General features: G+C 38.5%; 1 long non-coding RNA gene across 1 annotated transcript in view; it reads right to left on the reverse strand.

Annotated features, from left to right (window-relative positions):
• Window positions 1–13000, reverse strand: part of LOC137166936 (uncharacterized) — a 29388-nt gene extending 16388 nt beyond the window's left edge. Inside the window, exons 1-2 of the long non-coding RNA XR_010923886.1 lie at window positions 12884–13000; window positions 11–176 (exon numbers count right to left, since the gene is read on the reverse strand). This is a non-coding gene — a long non-coding RNA (uncharacterized lncRNA). The remainder of the gene's footprint in view (window positions 1–10; window positions 177–12883) is intronic.
• Window positions 13001–26140: the final 13140 nt, after the last annotated feature.

Genomic DNA, 26140 nt, shown 5'->3' on the forward strand with positions numbered 1-26140 from the left:
TGACACTTACATACAGTGTAGTGGCAGCCGTGTCAGTCCAAGGATATTTGGGATATTTGGGAGACGGCTGCTTCTAGGACCGACTTTCAGCATTTCTGGATATGTCTTCAATGCCACTGGGAGTGAGCCTCCCAGTCCAGGTAAACACTCACACTAGCAGGACTCAAAGTAGAGCACTAAAAAAAAAAAAAAAAAAAAAAAGCAGCATGGACATTGTGGCACTGGTGGAGGCACAGGCTAGCTACCTAAGCTCACACCCCAGGATTTGGCTGGGTCCACGTTCAGGTGGCTAGCCCGAGCCTCTGCCGATGCCACAACATCTACACTGCTATTTTTAGTGAGCTAGCTCAAGCCCACTAGTATGAATCTGTCTACCCAGACTGGGAGTCTTGCTCCTATATGCAGTGTAGACACGCCCTCAGTCCCAGATCTTAAGCTGACCTGTCTTCTGTCTGAAATCAGCTCCCAGACAGCTGTGTCTGGTCTGCTGTTCATGTTTTTAAGCAGCCTTCATCTCTATCCGAGGGCTGGTCTTCACGGGGAGTTTACTTCAGCACTGCTACGTCTCTCAGGGGTGTGAAAAATCCATACCTCTGAGTGGTATAGTTAAGTCGACCTTATCCCCAGTATAAATGGTGCTAGGTCAACAGAAGAATTCTTCCAGTAGCAAGCTACCACCTCCCAGGGAGGTGGATTACCTACGCTGATGGGAGAACCCTTTCTGTAATGCAGGTAGTGTCTACTGAAGCACTACAGCAGCACAGATGCAACTGTACCCTGAGCCTGGTCCATTCTGATCTTAGGTGGTACTTTCCTTTCCTGTACTCTGGAGGTTATGGAGTTCTCTGCAGACTAGCAGTTGCTCTAGGGGTTAACACTTCAGCCAGTAATGAGTCATCACAATCCTATTGCTGTTTGGAGTCATCATAGTCTTTTGTCTCTCCATTTATCACTTTTTCAAAACCTATTTTCTAACAAACTTCCTTGGCTGTTAGATAACTATTTAGAAGCCCAATTCTTGATTATAGAAGATAGGTTCCAAAGCTGATATTGTGTTTTCCAATGTACATGCCCACCTCTGTGTGTGGCAATACCTAGACTCAATGAGCTAAAATTAAGACAAGGGGCCAAATTCAGACATGATAATTTCCTAGCAGAGCTGGCCTGTGATGCAACCATTTTACTTAAGCAGAGTGTCTTTGCATACTAATTTGTTACTGTAACATATGTGCCTGATTCTGATCTCACACCATTTTATTCACCGGTGTAATTCTGTTGACATCAGTAGAGTTCATCCTGATTTATGGTAGTGTGAGAACAGAATCCAGCCCAGCGTGTGAAGATTCAGTGCTACAGGAATACCAAGATATTTGTGTAAAGAGCTTCTGGATTTCTTATATCATAAAAGAAAAAGTTACTGAGCCTTTTAGTGTGTGTGATTTTTGACATATACTCTCCATATACAAACTCCAATCCTAGATTGAACAAAACTAGTTGATAAACTACATTACTCTATTAAAAACATGTAGCCAAAAGTTGCATTTTATCTCAAGGAGAAAGAAATTGTTTCCTTTAGGAGATCACAACATGATGTAGAAAACAAGAAAATAAACTTAAATGGTGTTGTAATCCCCAAAGAAAAACCTGCAGTAATACTGTGCTCACAGCAGATAGCTCACAAACATGTAAATCATTTTATCTATAAATAACTCAAGATTACAAAAAAACCTGTTGTCAACCTGATTTCAATGGGTTTATTCTAACTTAAATAAACAGGGCTATTAGAAAACAGAAGTATGGCAGGCAAGGGGTCCACCTCCATAAAAACTCTATTTGCTGTGTCAATTTGAAAGGATTCTTTTGAAAAGGAGGAGAAGGGAAAAGAGAACGAAAAGAAGGCTGCTGCTGCCCTGTCTGGGAGTGGAGAAACAAAGATGGAGAGAGTGCTTGTGCATCATGCCTACTCTCATAACTTCAGCATTGTCATATGTAAGCATCAGTGTATGAAAAGGGTGCATATTATACACACTCCTCAACTAAACTTAGATTGATTCTCTGGAAGACTTCTGAGCATTTTATTAAAACACTGCTTGCTATTATAGTTTATCTTTCTAGGCATTTATACTATGCTCATCACCATGATATCTGAGCACTTGGTATCCCTGTTATATTTTCCCAATTATAGCCTCAACTGGGTACCTGATTATATAGCAATGGAGACCATTACTTGTAAGCAGCTGTACTTCCTATAGCTAGTCAGTTGAAATGTGTGGAGTGTAAAGCCCATTGCATTCATTAATAGGCTGCACAGCTATCTCTGCACCCCTCACAGGAGAAAATGCTTGCAGGAGAGCAAGATTATGTGAGGTGGTAAGTGAGCAGGGCATGGATGGAGAGTATATGTGTCCTAGCTCCTCATCCCCAAAGATGCGTTTGTGCAGCAAGTGATCTGGCTGTATGGCATTCATTTCTCATCTGGACCATCACAGATGGACCATCACATACTTGCTTTACAGCCTGCATTGTGCTATGCCCCCAAGAGAGAGACATGTATTGCACACAAATTATGCAATGGAAGGAAATTACTGTTCCCAGATGAGCAGAGTAGCTGCCCATAGTGCACTGCACACAGGAAAAGCTTGTCAATGACACCAGCATAATGCAACTTGCACTATATTGGGAACCACAACAGCTGGTTGTACTTCAACAAACTGATACCATACATGTAATGGGACCTGATAGCAGTTTGTATATAAAATGTGCAACTGAGGGGACAATTGAGTCTACTAGTTTGTCCACATTTCCTGATAATGCAGTTCTGGAAAACAATTGGCTTGTGCTTCTGGCCATGCACCATATATCACTGTAGCTGGCAACGGTTTACACAGGAAGTAGTTGCTAACCTGTGAACATTTACCCTCAAACAGGTGATTGAGTGTCTATTCCTCATATGCTAAAGGAATTGGTCTCTACCCACGAGCAGCTGGAGTCTTCCACTGATGCTCCTAAGTCCCTCACCATGTGTTAAAAGTTGTATAGGTGACCAGGATTTTCCTGTGAATTATGGAATCTGATTTACCCTGTTATTCTGCGTGGTATGAGCATCGTGCAGCAGCTTTTTTTCCAGGATCTTCTCTATAACACCTAATTGGCCCTGTGTCGGTAGTACTCAGCACCTCCACATAGCAGTGCCTGCAGTGACAGCCATCAGTCATTGTGGACCATGCCACTTCTGTATTTTGTTTTTGATTTTCAGCCACCAAGTCTTATCATTACAATCTTAATTCTACAACTGTTTAACTCACCGACATGCCAGAGTATACAGTAAATCACTGAGCAGATTTGTGTATCCTTCCCAGTTCACTGAAACCAGGAAACAAACTCTCTTTCCCTCCCCCACCCTGGAAAAATGGATAAGACCCTAATTGTCCACAGCAGGAGATTTTGTGCCAGACCCTGAGGGAGAAGGAAGGGCTGGAGAATCGTGACTTTGAAATATAGTGTCCTGTATTTATCCACAGGTCAAGTATAGTGCACACAGCCAAAATGCAAGTTTCTTTTTACTGAGGCGTTTTCTACTGCTAATTTCAACTGCAACCTACAACCTACTTCTTTAGACTGAAAGAAGTAAATATCTGAAAGTAGAGTTGATGGTTTATTATGCTTTAAAGCAGCAAGTAGAACTATTGTTAGATTAAGTGTGGAATTGGGTGATGGTCGCCATAAACTGATGCTCACTAGAATATGGTTTGTGGCTCACTAGGAACTAATCTGAGTCTACTGGGTTCATTTCAGTTAAGTTCGTATTGTAAATGAATGGTGCTCAGCATTGGTGCCTAAGATGTATTCCTGATTTTTCCAGTTGGAACACTGAGCTATGCAAACAGCAGTAAATTTCTTCACGGATGTCTACTTGTGTAGCACGGCACTGCCCTAATTCTGCTTCCATATTGTCTGACATGGCCGCCAAAACCCTGTGAAGCCCTTGTCATGTATAGCGTGTATCATGAAGGGCTTTTGCAAGCACAGGAAGAGGAAGAAACATGCTGCAGAGCGATCACTCCTCAAGTCTGTGAATTAGACCTTCTCTTGGCAGGGATTTCTGCTCTTTGGTTTCCCTTGGTGCCAGGCGGTGCAAGGGGACACATTGGTGACATAAAAAATACTGAAGCTGCATATATTCTAGAACTTTTGTCACCATAAATCATATTCTTATGGCTGGCATGCTGAAGAGCCTCGCTAACTACTACAATACCTGACTCCAGATCCTACTTCATAAATTGCACTGCCATACCTGTAAAGAACTGGTAAAGTCAAAAAGGGTAAGGTCTAACGAAAGGTGCAAGGAGCCAAAGCATAGCCCAAATACTATGCTCACTGTTCTTGATAAACAAAGTAGATTATGATAGAAAACAGATAATAAATTAATGCTGCTCTTAACTTACTGTAAGCAAAACACGACATCTCAGTCAAAAGAAAATAGTTTCAGGGCATACCTAAGCTTACTGGGCTATTTGCAAATGGTGAAGATATGGGGTTGGAAAGTTAATTGAACATTTCCATATACTGGGGCCTGCTACTATGGATTTTTCCAGACTATGTGTAATGGTGCCCCATAATTTGCTCATACTATCTGGGAGGTTTAAAAAAAAGGATCTCTTCCAATAGACGTTTCTAGCCATGATGACTTCAGTTTATTAGAAATGTTTTCCCCCTCACGATTGGGTGGCATGATGCACATTAACTGATACCATTAAGTTTTGTAGTCACTTCCCCTCAGATATTAGCTCTTTCTGCACATTTTTGCGGAGAAAAAAAAAATTCAGACAAGCAGCCCCCACTCCGTAAGGTTTTTAGAACAGGCCTAATTCCAGATCTATATTAAGTTTAGTCTAAAGTGAAAAACTGAGCCGTCTGTGCAGTTAATTACAGTGTAAACATTTAATAAATATTCCTGCTTTTTATCCTTTGCCCTTTTCAAAAATGAAAGGTTGTAATTTACATGTAAGATAGTTCCTAATTGCCTCTTCACAAAACCTGCTTGTTTTATTTATTTCCTATCTTCTTTTGGAAAGAGATGGAGTATATGAAAAGAGAGCAACATTTCTACCTAATCTACATTTCTCTGTACATATACACCAGAACCACAGCTACCACATAGGTCTCTTATTCATCAGCCTTACAATCTCAACTGATAATTCTACCAAACTACATTTTAATTATAGGAGTTGTGTGTGTAAAAATAACAGTTCAATAATTGTGTATATATTATAAATATGAGTACACTTTTGCATATGTACTCACACACACACAACTATACTAATAAATAATAGTATTTTATATATATACACACAACTATACTATTATTTATTAGTATAGTTGTATATGTGTATATATATAAATAACTGTACAATAACTGTGTGTATATCATATTCTTATTTATTAGTATGAGTGCACTTTTGCATATGCACTTACACACACACACACAACTATACTAATAAATAATAGTATAATTGTGTATATATATAAAATACTATTATTTATTAGTATAACTGTGAGTGTGGGTGTATTATATACACAAAGCATTTGATTATTATCCTGATGCTGATAAGAGGTTTTTATAGCAAAGTATGGATGCAAGAATGGTTGTGTTTGGGATCCATATGCAGGTTCAAGTCATACATTCAAAGAGGACAATAAAGCAGGGAAAAAACAGCTGATACACAAAAGGGACAGTCTAGACAGTGCCCCATCAGTCTGGCTAAATTTGGTGCTGGCATTCCCAATGGAATTGTAATATAATTGTTCTGGTGTCTGCGTTCATTCCCCCTGTCAAACACTATCCCAAATATACATCCTTTTTCCCCCAAATACAATAGGCCAAAACTGTACCACTATATGGAAGCAGCTTTGAAACAACCAAAAGAAAATATAGCCTTATGTGCAGCAAAACAGTTCTTTAATTTCTTGGAGGAAACTCACATCATTCCTTAATCCCAGATAAACTTGATTTCTAGCTACATTTATAATGATTTTGATTAAGGCTCTGGAAATAATTTGAAATAAAAATTAAAAACACCTTTAATATAGAGTACCTTTGCATGCTCTAGAGCAAAGACATCCTTTCTCCTCCTCTATGTTTATTAACCTCTCAAAAAAAAAAAAAATTCAACAGAAACTCAGAGATGTGAAAGTGTAATGATGGCTATGGATCATAAATTCTAATGAAGGAAAAAAGCTAATGAAAAAAGAAAAGTGATAACAACCAAAAGCATGGAAAAAATGTAAATGATGTCATTTCACTATCTCATAGTTAAAAGAAACAAGAGGTTCCCTCCCTCCCCCAAATTTCTATAAAAAGACACAATCTTTTTTATTTCAGTTTTAACTGTTCAAGACACATTTTATGGAAAGTAACAGTTATGTCTATTTATTGGAAACATTTATGCACATATTTTGCCAAAATCTGGAAATTAGTGGTAGACAGTAGTGTTACATCAAGGGAACTGTGCATAGAGTTAAACTTTAAATGAAGAAATTCAAAATTAAGAATAACGTATAAAATCTAAAAAGCAAAAAAAACCAAAAGCTTTATTTCTTGGAAAGTAAAACACTGAAAATATTTTTTGAGATTTCAATATGTTATATTCAAGGCTGTTTTCTCTGGTTTTTGTTCTTTTCTCAAAGCCACCTTAATTTATTAAATATGAATGTGACATGGGCATGATGTTAGGGGTTTAAAATATATTATAGACTGAGTAATTGTGTAAAAAGTGTGTGATGTTAAAAATATAAAGGTAACTATTAATATTGCGTATCTAAGTCCTGAACATGCTGCAGTTTAAATCAATGGTAAATTTCCTATTGACTTCAATAGACCTGTGTCCCCATGATCATTTCACTGATATTGTAAACAAATAATCTAGCACTGTCCCCAACCTTTCAGCAGCTCTGATCAGTAGTAACCAGCAATCCAGTGGATGTCAGGAAACCAAAGGATGAGGATCCACAATGATCAATGCCTCTGACACTCTGTAAAGTTTGAACCAAGAAAACTTTGGGCTCAGCAACCTTTGTTGACACAGTGACTCAATAACACAGATGAAAACCAAAATAACAGAGTTGGGGGGCGGGGGGGGGGTGAGGAAGGAAGAGGGATTTGTCCCAGGAATATCAAGATATGTACTGCAAGCAATACACTGATCCCCAACTCAGACAATAAAAGGGAAGGACAAAAGTTACACATAAAGAACCACATAGACTAAAGGGAGATATCCGAAAGGACAAAAATCAAGTGTAGTTTTTAATTTTGAAATCCCTAGCCCAGTTGGAAGCCATGGATTAGTCTGTTTAAATTTTGTGGAGGAGGTAGGAGAAATGCAAATAGCGATGCCAGTATTTTTTTTCGCTGAAACTGCTCTTCTAATTTAGCTTTATGTGAAACAGAAGCATGATTTGCAATAAGCTCCTGTATTAAGGTGTCTGTGTGCAGAGATATCTGTAGCTGGGTTTTTTCCTTCGGAGCTGCAGAAAACTGAAGGAAAGGCATTTCTTGTCTTCTCTGAGATCAATCTGTATTGCAAAATCTGAATAGTATACGTTTTTCATACTATTGAATAAAGTCCTACCAAGACTCTCAGGTTTTAATTTTAATTGTATTAAAATGAATGTATTTGTGCTAGGTCTCTTGTCAGCTAACAAATGTACTTTTGGAGAAGGACAGAGAGAGAGAGGGAGTGTGTGTGTAAAAAGAGGCAAATGTGCAAGGTGGCTATGTGTGTCTGTATGACTGTTGCTGTATGTGATGGGTTTTCATTGTGTGGGGAAGAGAAGAGGTGTGGCATATGGGTATTTGTGGCGTTGTAATTGCTTCAGTTATGGCTGGACCCGAGTTTTTTGTTGTGTCTGTTTGGGAGGGAGGATAAACAGTGGGGAATTTCAGGTTCAGGTTGGAATTCAGGGAAAGAGATTGCTGCTGTTTGTGAATTTTCCTTTCTGATCTCCACCGTGGTGGCTGCTCTTGTACATTGCACTTCAAGGGGGGCTAGAAGGGAGTGGGGGTGGGTTCTCTCTGCAGCTGCCCCTCTCACACTTGAATGAAAGAGAACTTTTTCGGGAGGGGGGAGGAAATCTGTGAATACCTTGCCCAATAAGAGATGAGGCATATTGAAAACTATATTAAATTACCCTGATTAACAATTTAGCCACGAACAGGGGAGCTTTGGGAGATCTCTATAGGCAGGGCTGGGGGCTATTCATGCCAGTAGCTAAGAGGTCGAAAGGTTTCTGAAGTTCACAGGCTCAGAGCCTTTGTTATGCTAACAGACAATCTCAAATCAGCTGCCTAGTGGAGTGTGAAATATAAATGATTCCTTGAGAACTTCCAATAAGTTGTCACTCTTGCTCTCCAAATACCAGGACAGGCTGCTAATTTCGAGCAGGCCCTTTTGCAGCATCGCGAGCCCTAAATGCATGCCTTTGTAGTTCAAATAATCTTTTCATGGGAGCTGTCCTATCATAATGGCCCAAATGCATCATGGTTTTGACTATTTAAATGAAAATCAGGACTTTTCCGTGCTTGACTTTTCACGAGCTGCCCGGTGTTTTGGAAGGGTGGCAGCAACTCTCATACACAACAAGGTATACACTGCAGGGAGCCCAGGGCATAAACAACAGGCTATACACTGGGAGTTACTGAGAATCAACCCCTCACCCTTAGCCCGAACAAAGCCCGGGACAAGATTTACTTGTCTCACCCGACTTTCTAGCTACCTTCCTCTCTTTTAGCCGGGAAAATGATTTAGGGGGGACTTTATACCAAGGGGCCTTTTTACATCTTTCGAAAATTCAGCACGATCATCTTACAAACTTGTTTTGTTAGTTTCCTGCATTGCAACTGGGGCTCTTTGGTGGGGAAGGTGCATCACCTGAGAAGAATCACAGCTTCATTTGTCCTTTTTTGTAAGTGGTGAGACAATCAGATAAGGGATCTGAATTTAGAGAGTCGAGAATATCTTGGGCTTGGAGTCGGATTATGAACAGATTCGGAGAAATAGGCACATCACTCTACGGAACATGAAATGCTTATAACATTAAAAGGAAGAGAATGAGTTAATGAGTATGAGAACGCATACAAGGAAATGAATCCGTTGTAGGGTGTGATCTGTTCGTATTCAAGATAGAAAGGAGGAAAGCCTGCCACATGAATTAATACCATAGCTGACGAATAAAAAGCAAGCGCATAAGGTACTGCAAAGTTAGAAGAACACTGTACAACATTCTCTAGACCAACAATAAGTTTAGTGTTTGGAGACAAAAAGCAGCATTTCTCTTTGTATGTTCATACTATGTTAGGGCAAGTAATAGAACACAGTAATTAAAGAGTTCTGTCTCGATCCACACTTCCTCAGTTTATGGTACTGTTGAACTAGAATGACTTTTTAGTGGCCTAACAAAATAAAATGAACTATAGATGTGAAACGTATTTATTCTAATTCCACATTCACTAGAAATTAAACAAACCATTTTCCCCATGGTTAAATGTCATTAGAGTATGGTGCTGTCCATACCAAAGAAGACTCAAAGGGACTACCTGATAAGTAAAAGAGTGTAAAAGTCCCTTTTGTCTATTACACTATTAAGACACACTAGAAAGTGGTTTCTTGGAGGAAGTATCGTTTCCCTCCTAATCCGCAGTTATTTTTCCTCCTGGAAATAGATCTCACCAGTTACCTCTGCAAAACCTTCAAAATTTTCGCCCCCGAAATAGAAGGAATAAAAGTTTCGTTTATGTTTCCCGGAGGATGGAAAGTAGACTTTGTGTGTATATCATTTTTCTGAAAACACCAGAGCCACGAATTATCTGTGTCCTCAGAGTTATCAATAACACTGAGCACTTCGACAGAGCTTTGCATTTACAAAGTGCTGAACAAACACACATTAATTAGTGCTGCTATTTTGTTTTGCCTTTCAAGACTGGTTTTTAGAAAGAAAAATTAAAAATTAATCTCCAATGTATTTCCTCAGGTTTCCAAACAACCCCCTGATACTTTTCAAGCTACTCTTTAAAGTTTATTTGTAATTTGCCAATAATGGCATAATCAGTAAACTCTATGGCTATTTATACTGAACCAACTTGTCTGCATGTTAAATGACTGTAGCACTGACTACATTTTTTCCCATTGATGAATACCTCCAGCCGGTATTTCTCACATATTTACTGGAATAACTTTGATCTAATATTTCTGGTTTTCATCTTTAACCATTTTTAACATTGCAGAATTTTTGTTTATGAACGCAGAAGATAAAACTTGATCATATCCTTAATGTACATAGGAACCAGTGTTCTTTTTGAATATTTTTCTTTTTGCAGTTGATATATTTAACCTGTGTCCAAAATTAAAAATAAAATAGTTGAAATATAAAGTTGGAATTGGAATTAAGTATACTATTTACTAAAATATGATCTATACTGACAGCACTCACGCTGATCAGTTTCCAACGCAGGTAGAATTAATAATTAAAATAATAACTAATTAATACGCCAATAGGTATCATAAAACCAGACAGCCCAAAGTTAATTTGGAAATGGAAACATCTAGCAGATTTCCTATTCTGTCTTTCTCGGGTGGTATATCTGCATATTAGTTTGCAGACAAATTAATCTGGTTCCTAAGAATAACATTTTGCTTACATATTTGCTTTTTGTAAATTCGTTTCAACACAGATCCTTACAATGCAAAAATGATGTTTCATTCATATGTATGAGTAAATATCAAGGCAGACGTAGTTTGCTTGTAACCACTAGACAGTGGTTGCTTGAAGTGCCAAAGGGGAATGCAACTTTCCCTCTAGCATAAGGAATGATGTAAATATATTTTTATCTATCATGTATTGTCTTCGGGACTAATTAAGGTGAAAAGGCAATATTACACTCAAAGAAAGGCTGACTGGAAAAGAATTAAGGATAAAAAGTACAAGATGATACCCACAAGATGGCTGCCTTTTCATTCATTCCCTATGATTATAGCCCAATTTCTACAGGAAAATCAATCTAAGATATTCTTTAGCAATACATTATTCTTTTGCAAATCAGATTGAGGAACTAGAGCTGTTCCTCCCACCCCCCCCCCCTTCAAAAAAAAAAAAAAAAAAAAAAAACCCCAAACCCAATTGCAAGTAATGATAATAAAATTTATTAAATAAATTTAGGTGTATAGAAATACAAGTGTACATTACATATTATATATATATATATATATATCTGACTAGCACTGCCTTCTGTACATATTAGTCATCATATCGATGTATACGAGTCTATATGTGTGACACACACAGTACAACAGATGAACACGCAAAGAAAAAGAGATCCTGGCGCTATTATGCAGTGCACAGCAAGGGAAGACGTGGATAACATTACACTATTATTTTCTTTTAAAAGATTAGAAAACAGCACGTTAAAATAATATATCTGAGAATTTAAAAATATATCGGATGGCTCTTTCATCAAGACTCCTCAGATTTTGGTAGACAAGATTTCCAGACATGATCTGATTAACTCATCTCACCTTGACCAAACCTACAATTATTTTAAATTGCCTATAAAAATAATCTCTGATATTCAGAGTTTAGTTTGTAAATATGATCTAAATTTTAAGGCTATTAATAAAAACAAAACAAAAGCCACATGACAATATCATTAGATTCAGCCCAGTGAGCTAAAATAAAAATAAGTCTGAATACAAACTGTAAATAGTTTGGATTGCTCATTCAGCAAAACTGTTAGGTTACAAGGTTACCGTGTGGGCTGAAACTACATACTAAGAACAAAGCAAATGGTTCAGTATCAATAGGAAATATAATAAAACCCCCTTTATCTAAAAGCCATCAGGGACAGGCACTCAATACAAGCTAACAAGCAGGAACTGATAAGATAACATTTATATGAGGTCAGAAGTCAAATGCCAGTCAAAGGCTTTTAACCTCTTGGGTCATAAACAGGAATAGTTAAAACACATAGATAGTTATTTATCGGATTTTAAGGGCATCCGATCAGTGTTAGTGGACAACGCGATGATTAAGCTAATTGGGATTTATAGAAGAAGAACTTTGTAGTTGTTAACATGAAATGGAAAGCCCCTCGTCTATAATTCTTCATTTTTTTTTAAAGATTCCCCTTTGTCTCTAAATCTATAGACCAAAGCAAACATATGACCAAAAGGATAAACATTGTTTCAAAACAGAAGCACAGTCAATACGTGAAATGATCTATGCAATTCACAACTTGTCTAAAGATTCAATGGACTAAATATTTACAGTCAACAGACGAAAGAGAACAATAAACAGCCTCTCCATTGTGGTGTTAATGCCACTGCCCCCCCACCCCCCGGAGTTCAGTACAAGAAGCCATATAATTGAAATATAAAAATGGGGTTTCCTTCAGAAGAACATCTTCTTCAGCAAAAATTTTAAATAGGTTTACAATTATTTAATTTTTTTACATATACAATTCAGGTAGATTTAAAATGACTGAATTATACTTTTCCTTCTAATCTAGCCAGGGAACAGTCATTCTTTCTTTAGTGTCCCAGTAATTTTTGTGTCTTATTGCAGGCTCACTTCTGCAAAATCTATAATTTACATACATTTATGTTTAAACCTGCATTTTGAAGGTATCAATTTTTTTAAATAGCAAATGAAATATAAGGTATAGCTATATTTCTAGAGCGAGAAAGAGGATCTGTCCTGAGGCCTTTCTAGGCCCACTGTTTCTTTAAACAGAGTTCACAATACACGAGGCGAACATTGTGGATTTAAAATGCTTTTAAATATTTATCAGAAGTATTTTATCACCATATTCAAATGACACCTGGAGTGCACTCACCTTTATTGACAATCTCTGTTCTGAAAGTCCATTTGCTTCACCAAAGCCCCCCAAGCAGAACAACAAGGACTAACCGTTTTCATTCAGTTAATGTTTAGTAAAAAAAACCAAGCTACCTTAATCAGCATGCTGATTGCATCGTCAACTAACAAATAATTTACTACTCTGAGCATTGCATTCCATTAAAAGCTCATTAAATTTTCTGTTCTCCAATGGGAGCTTTAGCTTTTGAACTGCGAGCTTTTGCTCCGAATTATCACTTATTCAGTTTTTGCAAAATGTTTTTTTTTCAAAGCCTAAGTGAGAATTTCAATACCTATAAACACTATATTCTTGGGCAAATAAACCTCGGGTTTTGCTTTATATTATATGCTCAACAACCTTGTGGGGAAGAAAACCTTACTTTGTTAGGTTGTAACACAACCAGTTTAACTTTGATGAAACCTCCTCCGATTGACCTATTATGAAGATGAGTGGCGAGTGATAAAGGTGTGTGTGTGTTTTGAACATATGAGGAAAACTGTACAGAAGGATTTTTATCTTTTAAATCTGAAATGATCCTTTAAAAACGGCTGCTTCTTATTTTGTTATTGCGAGCAAATAGCAGAAAAAGAGCCTTTGTATTGCAGAATACAAAATGTAGTTAGTGCCTTTCCAAATATAAGGGGGGATCTAATAGTTCGCGTTTATCGGGGTTCGGGGCGGGGGCAGGGGAAAGCGCAATATGCTTTCTCAGCCTTGCATACTAAACTGCATATAATCGTTATATTTAATAAATAAAACGCAAGAAAATGCCAGCCCCTAAATTAACATGCATTTTTGGATTGCTAATTGTGTTCCTTGCAAATTTGGGTCATTTTGCATGAGTGACTCTAATGTAGGGCTGAGATTGCCATATAGCCTAGTGGATTCCTGATTCCCTGTGCTAATCCTGAACTCAGTGATTGTGTCAGGTGCAGTTCTGTATGCTCCAGCAGCTGGCTCATCCTCATCAATGCAAATAAGGCAACTCCTACAATCAAAGCCTCGTGAGTCTAAAGCCTGATTGCTGAGGGCAGGCTAAAGCACTACACAGACTCACTTTCAAATCACACTAACTGACAAGACAACTGTAATGTCCCTCCAGTTCAAAATCAGCCTTTGCTAAACAAAACGAAAAAAGAGATCCATCAATTTGAGTGTGTACAAAATGTAGCTAAATTTTCTATGAATGTTAGCTGAAGGTGGGTAAAAATCCCTTGAACTTTAATGCAGTCCACATTATTACAGGCATTAGCAATAATAAACGTAATATTTTAATGCTTAGCAAAAGGCAGCAAAACCTTATGTACAGCACACATGCTGCCTGTTTTTCCAGGGAAATTTCTTATGGACTCCATCTCTATAGATATCTGAAGATATAAAAAAACACGAAGAGTGAAAGCATGGAATAAACCTTTGCAATCTAACAGGCGATTTATCTTGGGTCTAGAATCTGACTGCACAACTTCAAAAGTTACAGGATTACTCTGGTCCACAAGAAGTAAAATGCCAGTCAGACTCAAAGGGGAAAAAACAAAAAAAGGCCAAACGCACACAAACTATCCACTCAGCCCCCAAACCGTAAACACTAGGACGCGTTCTTGTGCGAAAATGTAGGGCCAGATTCTGCCACTTTTACTCACACTGAGCAGCTCTTTACTCTGCACATAACCGCACTGAGGGCATGGGAACAATTCGGCAAATAATTGGGGGGGGGGAGAGAAGAGACGGTCTGGTCCTTTATTTCTAACTTCAATTTTCAAAAAGATCAGCGGATTGGATTTGAAACTGAAACACCCCTGATCCCTCGCTCCTTTTGCCTTAATCTCATCAATGAGCTCCAGCACCACTTCGGGAGAGCTACATGTGAGGTTACATCATTGTGCACTAACTTGTATATTACACACTAGAGGAGTCCACATTGCCCTGTTGGTCTGGATTTTTTTTTAAATATACAGAGTTTGCACAGTACACCACACGTTTACATGACATGCTGGGGGCATGCCTTTGACCACTCATTAAACATCCGAAGCCAGATAGTTTAAAAAGAAATATCCGGTTGTTTTGCTTCTTTTATTATTTAACCCAATAGTTAAAAAAACCCAAACAACTGCAACTTTGGGTATTGTCCTTAACCATCTCCCAGCTAAACCCCGAAGACAAACGACACGTTGCCTAACGCGATTAAGGGTGCAGTAGACATGTACAAACCTAAAGGCCACACTGCTCTATCAGAATCAACATATATAAATACCAAACAGGCTAATACAAGGGAAATATTAGCTTCCTCAGTAACATATTATAAATCATCATAGACAGGGCAAAGCTCCAGCCTGCAACCCCAGCAGTATTGACTTCCCGCTGAAAGGCTGATGTAGATAACATTTGATGCTGAAAACTGGCCTTAAGTAGTGTAAAATGCATCCCATCCCCCTGTGTGTATAGAAAGAAACATGTAAATGAGAATGAATGTGTCTCCATCTCAGGCCATAGCAAGGGCTCTAAATCAGTCCTTGCCGGTGGCACAGCCAAACTCCCGGGAAGGAGGGTTAAAACCAACGTTTCCTAAGCGCCTACAGGGAAAGGTCAACTTTCTCTCTCACTTTCTCTAGGCTGAGGACGTGAAGAAAGGGGGAATCTGCAGCTAAAACAGGCAGCTCTCGAGTGAAGGGCTCCCGCCCCTGCCCGAGAAGTTCAGAGGAACAGATTCTTCGATTGGACACCTGAAGTACAGGAACTTTTATTAACAGCATTGGAAGGGCAAAAAAGACAGGTGTGAAAATAAATCAGATCCGAACTTTTATAGCAGCTCCAAGTAACTGAGTTTCACTCACTCTGTCTCTTCCTCCCTAATAGGATTAACAGACATTTTCCTACAAGCAAATCAGAATTTGTCAAATCATCTGTGACAGTCGATTTGCTCACAATATCCACTTTCTTCCGGTACTGACACAGCACCATCTTCAAACAGTTTAATCTTGCCTGATACGGGGCATCTGGGAGGCAAACATTTGTCTTGTTAAAGCACTGTCACTCTCCGTAATTCTTTGTATTTCTTTAGAACACTTCTTAGCAGACTAAAATCATTAGAGACCCAAGGTCTCCAGGATTCTGATGATGCAATGCATATGCAGTATTACTGCCATGAAATGTTTCTTAATGTTCCTTGTAATCTGCTTTCTACTATGTCACAGGTTCAATAATCCATTTGGTACGTCACATCCAAAGTAAATCCTCCTGCTGCTTTCCCTGCCTCACGTGCTCTGTAATCCCCTAGACCAGCAACAGGATTTTTTTGAGGAGTAAATTCAGCAGCCCTTTCCTCAGGTTCAGTAGCTCCTCCCTGCCCCCCTGCCTCAGTCACAGCCATTATCAGTAATAAGAAAAACTCCTCCACCAAAACCTCCTGTAGCCCTCATGTTTCAATAAGCGTTCGTCTCCTGCGTCATCCACGCACAAGGGAAACTCTTCTTCACCAATGGTTCCATGAGTCTGCCTTTCTTACTGGGAATGATCTTCCAAGCATTGATAATTAATCTAAGATGAAACACCCATGGTGTAAATGGACCTCAGAATTCCACTGCCATTGCCATTATGCCACTGAAGCTCCCACATTCCTCTTTTCTCGGGGAAAACAATTTCTGATGTCAGTGGCAGAGGGTCTTGGCTGGATCAGAGTTTCATCAGGCACTAGTGTTATCCTCAGCACTGGAATGGTAAACATTTAGCAAAGAAACATTTTCTCTCTCAGGCTAAATCCTGCAAGTCTTACCCAGGCACAGCCTTAAAGCCCAGATTCTCCAGTCCAGCCAAGCTGTGCTCAGGACACAAAGCCACCATGGCTGCTCTTGGATTCTAGGGCTGATGCAGGGGGCTGTTCTAATTTAGCTCTATTGCTAAGGTCCTCTATGGGCCATGGCAGCATCCCAGAATAGCCAGAGCACAGTGCCTCTGGCTGCACCCTGCTTCCCTCAACACATCTCCTTCCTCCCTACCTGCACCCCCAGGGCAATCCTATACTGGGGGCTGAAAGTGGGGGGTTGTTCCACAGGCCTAACTCACTGGCTATTATTGTTGAGGTATTATCTGTGGGAAGATCCACTGGCTTTGCAACCACTCTTCACCAGTAGATCCAGTGCAGTGGGAAAGCAGGGAAGCCGGAAAAATATTTTTGGGGCGGGGGAGGGGACAAATTATATACTAAATCCTTCATTGTATTTAACAATAGGAACAAAGCTTTTCCCATCAATTTGAGCCTTGATTTTACTACAGTTATGTACATACTGTGAGAACAGAACCAGGAGACTATAACTATTCTGCTTTGGATATCTGTATCTATGGATCTACATCGACATATTAAAATGTTGTTTTTACAGTTCTGTACAGATATATATATCTGTACAGATATGTATATATATATGACTGAATCACGGGATATTTGAATTTTCAGTAGGTTCTTAAATGCTCATTAGAGCTTTTTTTTTTTTTTTTTTTTTTTTTTTTTTAAGTCAATTTGAAAAAATACTGACTTTTTAAAAATTTCAACAAGCTCTAATGCTAATAATTAAACGTAATTGTTCAGGGTTTAGCTTCATCCTCTCCTTTTAGAAGCATTTTCTGTAGTTGCAGTTAGTAATCTTTAAAGGGCTAAAATGAGGAATGTACACATATTAAACAGATGCACTAATTTGTGAAATTTAAAAATATTTTGCGACATAAACCACAATTTATATAGTGAGATGAAGGGTCAGTTCCTACAAACACATCTATAGGAGACAGTTCTAAGGAATATGGCATAAAAGCTGTAACTTTATTCAAACAGGTATAGCAACAACAATGTATGCAAATAATCCTTACAGCATAGAAAGTCATTAACCAAGAGCAAATTCTTGAACCTATCTGAGCAGAACCAAATGGCACCTCTCCCCTTCCGCCCTGAAGGTCTCCTGCATGATTTTAGGTCTGTTTGGCAAACAGCCTTCCAGGCCTACCCATCATCCCCAGATTGCAAATCAGATAATATTTTTTCTCTCCTGGAGGGCATTAAAACTATCATCACACTAATCCCTGGCAGCGTCTATTGGTAGGTACCACAAACATCCTGTGGTTTGAACTAATTTTCTAACTTTAGAATGATCAGATGGGAAACAGAGACCATCTAACCCAGTTTCAACTTTCTAATTTTGCCTAATTAATTCTGATTAGCCCTACTGTATGGGCTACTTGCTCTTCACCCAAATAAATCAAATTGTGACAGAAGGTTCATACCCATTCTAAACTCCAGGAACGGATGAACAATAATCCAACACACAATGGTAAATAAACAGAAAGTACAATATATGCTAATAAATAAATATAAAATGACCAAAAATGGTGCAAACTCAGTGACATATTGCATACCATTTCTTGCTAACAATATGCAACGCCAGTGTGGTAGTCATCTTGGCTAACACACTGGGAATTGAACCGGGGACTTCTAGAGCTAAAATCATTCTTTACAGCTTTGAACTAAAAAGTCAGGCTGTTTAGTTGATGGCTGTAACAGACTCACATAAAAAGGGGACGTGTTATACGCAGTGACCAACAGGTTACTCCAGAGCATGGATGAGGGGTTCTGAGCAGGTCAGATGTTGCAGGGTAGAGATACCAAACATTTGTTACAGGTGAGAGGCAGAGGACAGAACTGTCTGGTGTCATGCTACTCTCCCTACTCAAAGGTACTGTTCTAGAGACAACAGACTAACATTAACTCCCCTTTCAGGGCCGGCAGGCAGAGCCACGAGGTATCTGAGATGAAATACAATGCCCACGACTGGCAAACTGCCTAGTAGCACATGTAGGACAGACAAACACAGTAACACAACCCTAGGCAACTACAAGGGGAAACATAAATATGAGATAATTTTAAGTATGTACCATCAGCTTTACTTTAACATTTGTAATTGTAGCTTTCATTTGCATATATAACTTCATTTTGAACCACCAAAAATGACCCTTATATGTTTCAGCATTTCTCCAGACTTTTATCTTTTTCTATAACAAGATATATTTTGTTTTGTATTTAACCCAATTGTAAAGCAAAAGACATGTTGGCTGATAATGTAAAAATGAGAAGGTGATCATCCCATTTTTAAAATAACAACTCTTACCAATGTTCTGCTAGTAAATTCAGAATAGTCTTTCTTGCTATGGAATAAATAATATCCAAAATCAAAGCCATCTAATCACTTTAGTTTCCCATTATTATCTGATTTTCTGCTCATCCACTATATGGACAGATGGCTAAAAAGCAACCATCTACATTTAAAGGAATATGGTGGGGGAGAGGGTTGTGAATATTGACTCAAGGAAGTACTCAGATATAGTAATGAGTTTGTTTTAAAATATTCATATTATATAAATGTGAGTTGAAGTTGACAGTAAATATTGATCAGACATACCAAAAGGCAACATGTCATTTTATTCCTTCTATGCTAAGTCTAACATTCAGAAGAAGGCCATTGTTTGCTCTGTTTAGATCCATTTTCTTATAGAAAATTAATTTTTAAAAAGTATACTGCAATGATGATTGAACATGACAGAGGAAGATACAGAGAGTTTTAAGATCTCAGTGCCCACAAGAGATTGTGACTGAATTCCCAGGACTACTGTTTGATTTGTTATAATAATTAGTGCTCAGTTATTAGACCTCTTCTCGCTTTTTCAGGACATTAGAATGAAAGACAAATGGAGAAATGAGGTCTAGTACTGTTGTAATCTTAGAGCATAATGGAAGCATCAGGGAAGTGCTGTTGCTGAAAAACTTACAAGAGTTTTTAAGTGAGGCGCTAATAATAAGTGTTACATAAGCACTCATGCAGATGTAGTAAAGATAAAAAATACTCAGGAGATTTGGACAAAAAGAAGAAAACAGAATTTAAAAACGCTGTGTGGTAACTGTCTCAGCTGTGTGTGTCCAATCAGCTTCAAACATTCTAATTTCTCACTCCTGTATGTTTGTTACACTGAGGTTTGTAAATTAGATATAGTTTACCAAGGGATTACCAATATGATTTACAATGTTTATAAAGTGCAGTTCTACTCTTAAAAGTGGCAACATTGTATAAAAATGGCATCACTGTAACCACAGGTCTGCTCCCTGGTTGAAACTCCACAGCAGTAAAGAGAGATAGCGCAAGGCTCTATGTACCCTTTGAGACTCTAAAATGCGCTGCATGCAGGAAAATGGACAGTGGACACAAACCACTGATTATGTGATGTGAAGGTGCTGTGGCTACTATTCCCACCCAAAGGCTAGAATAGCCACCTGTGAGTGCTGCACATTAATCCCACTCCCTGGTTGTGAGCTGGGAAATGGGTTTCATTTCCCCAGTTCTTCCAAAGTTAATCAGTCTATAACCCAATTTCTTGGCCTTTATGTGGGTAGATTGTACTATAGCCTATGTGTATTCACAATCATATCTGCTTCCATTGATGATTAAAATAAGTTTTTATTACTTTTGGTTCTTGTTAGTATTGTTGTATTTAATGAGTACTGGGATTTTCAAGGCATTATTGAACTAATATTCCACAATTGGCAGCTAACTTGAGTACATAGGTTTGCACAAGGGACTTGGTTTTGCTTTTTTCTATAGGCAACCCATCCATATTTGAAATATTTATTAAACACTCACAAAAGAGTGGATCCAATTACAATTAACAGTAGAACATTTAGACATACATACACCTCGGGGAAGAGAAAAGTAGGAAGGAAGAAATCCCTTTTGTGGTAGCGTTTGACAGCAGAAAGCTCAAAGGATTCTGCAGTCGGAGACTTAGCTGTTCTATCTTTCTCTCCACACCGGGTCAGCATCTGGTCATATTGCTCATATTGTTGGGGTTGCAGCAGTGAAACCAGAGCCTTTTCTCCTTTTCCTCAACAGTTTTCCTATATATATCAGGATCGAGCTGAGCTCATTTCTTACAGCCAGAAGGCAGTCCTCTAGTCAGCTGGAATGGTAGATGAGACTGGAAGTCCTGAAAAAATAAACATGATAGGACAGAAAGGGTAAAAAGAAAAGAAAGAGGGATGCACAGCAGAATAGGATTGAACTTCCACAGGAGACAGAAACAGGTGCTATCAATGAGGTACGATGTGACAACTGGTTGGCTAACACTAGTCCTTCTTTCTTCAGTGTGGTCAGTCATTGTTAGGAAAAGGTTGGTCTTTTTCCCCAATGCTGAAAGACATCATTTTTCAGTGAAGGAGGCTGTTCTGCTCAAATCCCAACATCCAAAGAACAGTGTCTTGTTAAAAAAGTTAATTTGTGGTTACTATAAATGCAGATAATGTCTTCATGAGAATTACTAAGAACCTTCCAAATGGGTTGCATAACAGTTACTGATTTTTTTCAGGATACTAGAAAATTTCCATATAAAACTATTTCTAGGTCTAAACATACATAATCACACATTTAACTCCCTCTTACCCTGGGTGACCTGAGATGGGGTCTAAATCAGCTGTTACCACTCAAGAAAGAGTCATTGTGAATAGTTCTCTGAAAATAGCCACTCAATGTGCAGCAGCAATAAAAAAAAGTTAATAGAATGTTGGGAATCATTAGGAAAGGGATAGATAACAAGACAGAAAATATCGTATTGCCTCTGTATAAATCCATGCATGGTACGCCCACATCTAGAATACTGCTGCATATCTGGGTTGCCCCACCTCAAAAAAGATAATTGGAGTTGGAAAAGGTACAGAAAAGGACAACTAAAATGATTAGGGGTATGGAAAAGCTTCCAATAAGAAGAGATTAATAAGACTGGGACTTCTTAGCTTGGAAAAGAAACAACTAAGAGGGAACATGATAGAGATCTATAAAATCATGACTGGTGTGGAGAAAGTAAAAAAAGAAGTGTTATTTACTCCTTTTCATAACACAAAAACTAGGGGTCACCAAATGAAACTAGAAGGCAGCAGGTTTAAAACCAACAAAAGGAAGCATTTCTTCACACAATACATAGTCAACCTGTAAAACTGCTTGCCAGAGGATATGTTGAAGGCCAAGACTACAATAGGGTTCAAAAAAGGACTAGGTAAGGTCATGGAAGATAGATCCATCAATGGCTATTAGCCAGGATAGGCAGGGATTGCTGTTTGCCAGAGGCTGGGAATGGCTGATGGGATGGATCACTTTATGATTACTTGTTCTGTTCATTCCCTCTGAAGCACCTGGCATTGGCCACTGTTGGAAGACAGGATACTGGGCTAGATTGACCATTGGTCTGACTCAGTACGGCCATTCTTATGTTATCTTCTTCTTTAACAACAATTTTATGTATTGTAGTATATAGGAATTGGGTAGTATCCCTTTAAATAGCCTGTGAGTCATCATCTCTGTGTTTTGTTTCAGAAGCCTCCAGAATCCGGGGCAGCACTGTGTATATGTAGCTAGCTAGGCCTTACATGTTGTATATGTTTGTTAAGCATGGTAATTTGGACACCCTGTGCCCCTGTGGTTCCTTCATATAATGTAAGTTGTGTAAAAAGCAGAGGACACAATGTACCATGTTTATAGGTTAAAATAAATTTGTTAATTTTACCCACTTTGGTTCAGCAAAACTTTGTTGAAATCTTAAAATATGTTGGGATTTTAACACAGCAGCATGGCAGAGCCAACACAATTATGGGAGAAATGAGCTGGATTCTATTGCTTCTCATAAAGCAACAGAATTGTTTACTAAATTGCTATGAGTTACACTTGTGCAAGCCCACTGGAAAAAATGAGGCTGAATAGATGATAATGAGGACATAATTGGAAGACAGGGTTGGCACAGATATAGTTCAGGGCATAGCATGAGCAGCATAACTTTGATTGCAGGTGAAGGAAAGAACCCAACTTGACTCTCAGAGCACAGGTATGCAGGGTTGACAAAGAGAAAAAGATAGTATTATTATTTTATTTAGTTACTATTTATTTCTGGTAGCAGGTAGAATCCCCATTAATGGGTTAGGACCCCATTGTACTAGGTGCTGTACAAACGCAGAACAAAAAGATGGTCCCTGCACAATTAATATGGAAATCATTAAGGTACAAGAAATATGGAACCTCACAATGCCATTTTTACAGTCACGTTTCTGACAACTGTACCTCAAGACAGTGAGTTTCTAACTAGGGAACGTGTGCTGTTTCATAAAACCACAAAGATCTGCATTTATTTAAAATAACTCAGAATAATAGGTTTACTTTATTTATAAAATTAATACTATAGGTAAAAAAGGAAAAAGTTATTTAGGCCAAGATTTTCAGATGGTGACTAGTGATTTGAGGTGCCTCCATTTTTGGGAGCCCAACTTGAGATGTCTTAAAGGGGCCAGATTGTCGGAAAGTACTGAGCACCCTCCCTCTAAAATCAAGCCTCTTCAAGATGTCTCAAGTTGGGCCCCCAAAATGGAAGTAACCTAAATCACTAATCATTTCTGAAAATGTTGACCTTATTGATTAGATTAACTTCCATTTTCTGGATCTGAGAGAAATTAGTGTTTCTTTAATCTTCCTCCTCAAGTAAATTTACTGGTGTAAGCTAAACTAATATAAGCCAGTTGTAAACCAATGCATGTGTCAGCCCATAGCTTTACACTGGTTAAACAAATCTGTTTTTAAATCAATTTAATTAAGCTAGTGCAACTTGTGGGTATAGAACAGGCCACAGAAAACACTGTTGCCTTGAAGTTAAATCTAGAGATCGGGATTCTAATTCTGGCTCTAATGCTGCCTTCCTGTGTGACCTTGCGCAAGTTAGCTAACAACTTTGTGCCTCGGTTGTCCAATCTGTACAATGGATACAATAATACTCTCATACACAAGCTTACCTGTGGCTTTAGGACACAACCATAGATAGGTGAAGACACTCTGCCATATAGGAACACCTACCTTAAACAGTGCCCTTTAGAGTGCAGTTGGTGTGTCACCTTTTGAACAGGTATAATATGTTTTCTGCCCTCTCCATAGAGCCAGCTCAGCTTGCTGGTATCATACAGGGTACAAGGCAAAGATTTGATTCTTTTGGAGAGGCTAGTGTCTGTAGTGGTGCTAGCTCAGCACATCTCTTTTACTCAGGGACTAAAACAGGTGTTTAATGTCATGCTACTGAATTCATATTTAGGCACCTAAATAAGTGGCCAGATTTTCAAAAGTGCTGAGTACCCAGCTGCATTAATTGATGTCTAAATATGGAGATAGGAGCCTAACTTTAAGTGCTCATTTTTCAAAGTACTGGCCAGGCATTCAAGGATTTTCCCAGTCCTTGCCCAGGAGGAGGAGGAAGAAAGTTCCTTGTACCTTCTAACCCAGTTGCAAATCTGTGTAAAACCAGACACAGTCCTTAACATTTGTGAAGCATACTAATATTATTGGATGGAAAGTGCTACATAACGTCTAATGATTTATGATTATTCTTACAATATTAAATAGGACAGTATAAAATTACCAGTGTACTATTTAATAACAGGATTAAAATATATTTGCCTGATAAAAGTGTTTAAGAATAAAAAATGCTATTCACAGTATATACTAACAGTTTATAGGCTCTGTATATTAAAACCTATGCTAAAATGAGCTTAGAAGAGCTGTTTGTATGGTGGAAAATATACTAACAGGAATATTTTAACATATTTGGTAAATATATTTCCTTAAATTTTTCGTTAGTGTTCCTTTGTAATCTCAATGAGACAAGAGGGCATAATTGAAAGCATTCAAAACTCAAGGGTCTTGTTATTCTGCATTGTGTATTCCCAGTTAAGAGCCAAACAGCCACTGGTTTAGCATCATTTACCAGAAGCCAGATTATCAGATTCATTGTTCTCTTTTTTGCATACCAGAAAACTAATGCTAACTCTGCCTCTGTAACACTTCTTATTATACAAGGATGGTATACTTCTTCATATTTTTACCTTAGGGCAATTTTGGCATCACAATAAGGCACACCAAGGCATTGTTGAAAGCACTTAGCAGATGCCTTGTGTTCTACTTCTTAATTTGAACCTTGTATCTTGACTACATTTATTTTAGACATTTTTGACCCGTATTGTCTGTAATGTAACTCTGTTGAAGTCAGTGGATTAACATTAGGAGCAAACTTGGTCCTTTGTGTCAACATTCCTATTTCTTCATAATCAGCCTGCATCAAGATGTTTTCAAGGTTTTCTCTATTTTAAATAGGGTGAATAGTTACTCATAGAAATAGTAAGCGTGTGCACATACACACACACAGAGATTAATGAGTATAAACAACAAAAACTTCTCAATAGCTTTTATTCTATGATCACAGAATATCATTTCCAGTTAATGCCACTGAAGCCATGACAGACTTTACTATTGGGTATAAACAATATATAATGAGCATCTGAGGGACACTGAATAACTCCCATTAGTGAGGGAAGACCTTCATAATTCACATGTTGGTTTACCACTTCAGTTTATTAACTCTTACTCATTAGATAGCAACTGTATCTTCAGCAGCTACAATTGTTAACTTTTTTAGAGTCCAAAGCAAAAGGGGATTTTTCTGAGGGGAGGACTTCACACGTGATCGTGATGCTTTCCGGGGGGACCCAGGGTTTTGAAGCACCTTGTTATCACCACCCCTTAGCATGAGGAAGCTTTGGCTGTGCCTGCCAGGACAATCTCACTGACTCCACCAGTCACAGGCAACACAAGTACTCCCCTCTCAGCCTACTTACGCTCCGCTGCCCCTTTTCAGGTAAGCAAGAGGCACACTCCAACCCCCAAATCACCCAAACATCTCCCTGGAGTGCCCAGCCCCTGATCCACTGGACCCACACAGAATTCTCATATCTGCTGCTCCCAAAGGAACAGTATACCACAGCTTACCAGTTTCACCTCAGGACTGTTGCTCCACTCAATTCACAGCACTTAGATTTGTTTATAGTGAAAACAGCTCCAAGTTTATTTATCAAAGAACAGATTTGTGTAATAGCAAATAGGTAGAAATATTGGAAACAATTGGTTACATGTAAAATAAAATCATAACACACCTTCCAGAGCCTAGACTTAAAGTAGCAAGACACTCTCCCGTCTCATGAAGGTTAGCTCATCCAAAGTCTTTCTCCCAGAACTTAACAACCAAGCAGACTTTAACCCTCTGTTCCTAAGACAAGCATGCTGGTTGCTTGTCCACTAGGTGAAGCTTAGGTGCAACTTCTTGCATTCTCCTCATACACCAGACCAATTC

Source organism: Emydura macquarii, unplaced genomic scaffold, assembly GCF_026122565.2.
Source record: "Emydura macquarii macquarii isolate MOO-44397 ecotype Brisbane River unplaced genomic scaffold, CSIRO-AGI_Emac_v2 contig_2897, whole genome shotgun sequence".
NCBI lineage: Eukaryota > Metazoa > Chordata > Testudines > Chelidae > Emydura > Emydura macquarii.